Source organism: Magnolia sinica, unplaced genomic scaffold (assembly GCF_029962835.1).
Source record: "Magnolia sinica isolate HGM2019 unplaced genomic scaffold, MsV1 ctg293, whole genome shotgun sequence".
Classification (NCBI taxonomy): domain Eukaryota; kingdom Viridiplantae; phylum Streptophyta; class Magnoliopsida; order Magnoliales; family Magnoliaceae; genus Magnolia; species Magnolia sinica.
Window position 1 is genome coordinate 464,285 of NW_026682804.1, and position 3,100 is coordinate 467,384.

The following is a 3,100-nucleotide window of genomic DNA, read 5'->3' on the forward strand; positions in this document are numbered from 1 at the left end:
AACACGGTAACATGATCTGGAAAGAATTGAGTTATGCCGATTTATCAAGGAAATGAAAAAGCAAGCATAAACAGACTAGAAAATCTTATTCCTACTGGATAAAAGCATGCTAGCCTGCTTCCTTAAGAACGGACTGTTGAATTGGATGTTCATAACAATGGTTAGAACCATATCCTTAAGAACGGACTGTTGAATTGGATGTTCAATACGATGGTATGTATATTACTTTGTTCAATGGAAGAACATTCAACTTAAAAAATTGTGATTGTGAAAGTACTTAATACTTCTTCATTATAAATGTAGGTTTCACGTTTGAAGATCCATTTATTAAAAAATTGTGAAATAGAATGTGATGGATTTACTGTCTCTATAGACCAAGAATGCACCCAGCAACCAAATTCGTAAGTCATTTTCCATTTAAAATATGAATTTACTCTTATTTAATGATATTTATCTATCTTTGTATGGTATTAGCAGGGTTGATTGTGGTGTCTACTTAATGAAATTTATGGAATGTCTTTCCCGTGGAGATATATTTGATTTCAACTCGGTAAATTTTCTTTTTCTTTTTCCTTTTTCTTATACAAAATTTATGAAACATACTTACGATCCACTTTCATCATCAGGGGCCAATAAATTTTGAACGAAAAAAGTTGGTTGCACAACTGATGCTGGGCAAAATGATTACACCACAATAATGTGACATGTAAAGGTATGAAACATACTTACAATCATGTTGCTCTTTTTAATGGAAGGTATGTGCTTTGATTTTATTTTTTATTATTATCATAGTTGTTGCGGGATGCAAATATGCTTTGCTTGTATTCATAATGGGTCTTGTTGTGGATGGAATTCAGGCCAAAATTCTCCTTTATCAGTGAAAGCATTGGGGCTGCCTGTCATATGATTGCTATCTTACAGGTACTGTAAGAGGGAGAATCTATGTTCATGGCTCCAAGCTGATATTGAAGGTTGTTAGTGAATCATTCACGAAAGCTAGATTGTAGTGCATAGAACATTTTTAAGATTAATTAGTTTTTACCAGGGTAGGTCCTGCTAGGTGGATGTTTGAAAACTATTGCTTTCATTGATTGGGTGCATTAGGATTAGATCATCTTAATCATCAATTTTGTATCTTGAATTATGGTTGATGATCATTTTTAAGCAGGAAGAAAATCATGTGCAATATAAATCATTTCATAAGCAGGAAGAAAATCATGTGCAAAATAAATCATTTCATAAGCAGGTTTCTAAGTTCTTTCATTTCTTTCATTTTTTTTTTCTTTTGACAGGCTTGTCGGTTGATAACAATTCGCAAGGAGTATAACAGCTATATGGAGCTCTTTCTGCTCAAATGTGGTTGGGGATGATCTTCTCAGGAGTTTTTGTTTTTTTTTTTTAGGTCCAATGAATGCAATTGTTGCATGGTAGCCTGTTAACAGTTTAGATTGTTCAATTAGAGTATCCAAGTTATGGATTGGATCATCCTATCAATACAATAAAACCAAATCAGGCAACAGGTGCAATAGGGCCAAATCAAGGATTGATAAAGGCTTCTGTTTTTTTCTTTTTTCTTTTTTGTGTGGTGGCCTGTTAAATGTGTTTTGGATTTAATGGACAATTCAAATTGTTCAATTGGAGTCTACAAGTTTTGATTTGAATTGTATGAATTGAACTATCAAGTTTCATTCTTGCTTTAAAGTAGGAAGCCCTGTGGGATTAAAATCAACAAAGGGTTATCTACCAGGCAGGCTTGAAATGTCTACTTTGGATACTTCAGGGCCATATTATAACTGCAGAACTGTGCACAGGATTCATACATCAGCGATAGCAGTGATTATCCTAGTTACGCAACTGATGCTGGGCAAAAATTTCAGTGCATCCGCATGTATTGTAGCAAACATATAAAGTTGTAAATAGAAGAGAATAGATACTCTGACCGTGTGTGATGGGTGATATGCATGCGCTTAGAAATTATTAAAAAATGCACACATGGCTTAAAATTAATTCAAATTAAACTGTCGGGACCCGGTTTAGATGCATTAGGAAACAAAAATTAAGCTTCCATCAATCCGCGGTTAGGATTTCTCAACAAATCTGATCTTTGAGATCGTGACTGAGAAACATGACTTTCACCATTAAAATGTTTTGACTTTGAACATATGACCTGAGTAAATTTCCTGAGTGCCTGTGTATCAAGCTTCCAACTCTGCCAGAGTATAAAATATGAATGTCAAGGCCATTTCGTTATTTATAGAAATCTTCAGGGCATAAGAGGGGTACGGGGACTCGACGGCAGGGTGATGTAAGTGTTTTATCCACGCCGTCCATCGCTTATCTTAGATCATTTTAAAGTATGAACCAAAAAAATGAGACGGGTAAAGGGCTTAAGTGGACCACAAAGTGGGGATTTAACGTACACCATTACAAACTTCTTGGGAGCTGGATAAGTTTCGGATCAAATATCACATATTTTTTTTCCACTTCATCCATGTCTACATGACCTTATGAATATGTTGGATGGTAAAAAAAAAAATCACGATAGCCCTTAGAAAGGTTTCAACGGTGGGTGTCATTATCACTACAGCTTCCTTCGGTGTGGTCCACTGGATCTTCGGACCTGCTTCATTTTTACCCATTAGATTGTTGAAAAAAGTGACAGGTTGCCGGACAAAGTGACCTGGTTCCACTTAATGAATTGACGAGGTTATATTACAAAGTGATGAGATTCACTAGACAAAGTGACGGGGTTCACTAGACAAAGTGACGAGGTTGCAGTGCAAAGGACGAGGTTGCAGTGCAAAGTGACGGGGTTCAATAGACAAAGTGACAGAGTTCACTAGAAATAGTGACGATGTTGCAATCCAACCCAACCATTAGATTGTTAAAAAAAGTGACGGGTTGCCGAACAAAGTGACGAAATTGCAGTGCAAAGTGACGGGGTTCAATAGACAAAGTAACGGGGTTGTAGTGCAAAGTGACGGGGTTCAATTATACAAAGTGACGGGGTTCACTAGAAACAGTGACGATATTGCAATCCAACCCAACCATTAATTTGTTGAAAAAAGTGACGGGTTGCCTCACAAAGTAACGGGGTTCA

General features: G+C 36.3%; 1 long non-coding RNA gene across 1 annotated transcript; it reads left to right on the top strand.

Moving 5' to 3' along the window:
* The first annotated feature begins 302 nt into the window (after positions 1-302).
* On the top strand, positions 303-1,635 carry LOC131236207 (uncharacterized). The gene is made up of 4 exons (XR_009166634.1): positions 303-401; positions 478-550; positions 627-712; positions 1,293-1,635. It is a non-coding gene; the product is annotated as an uncharacterized LOC131236207 (long non-coding RNA).
* Positions 1,636-3,100: the final 1,465 nt, after the last annotated feature.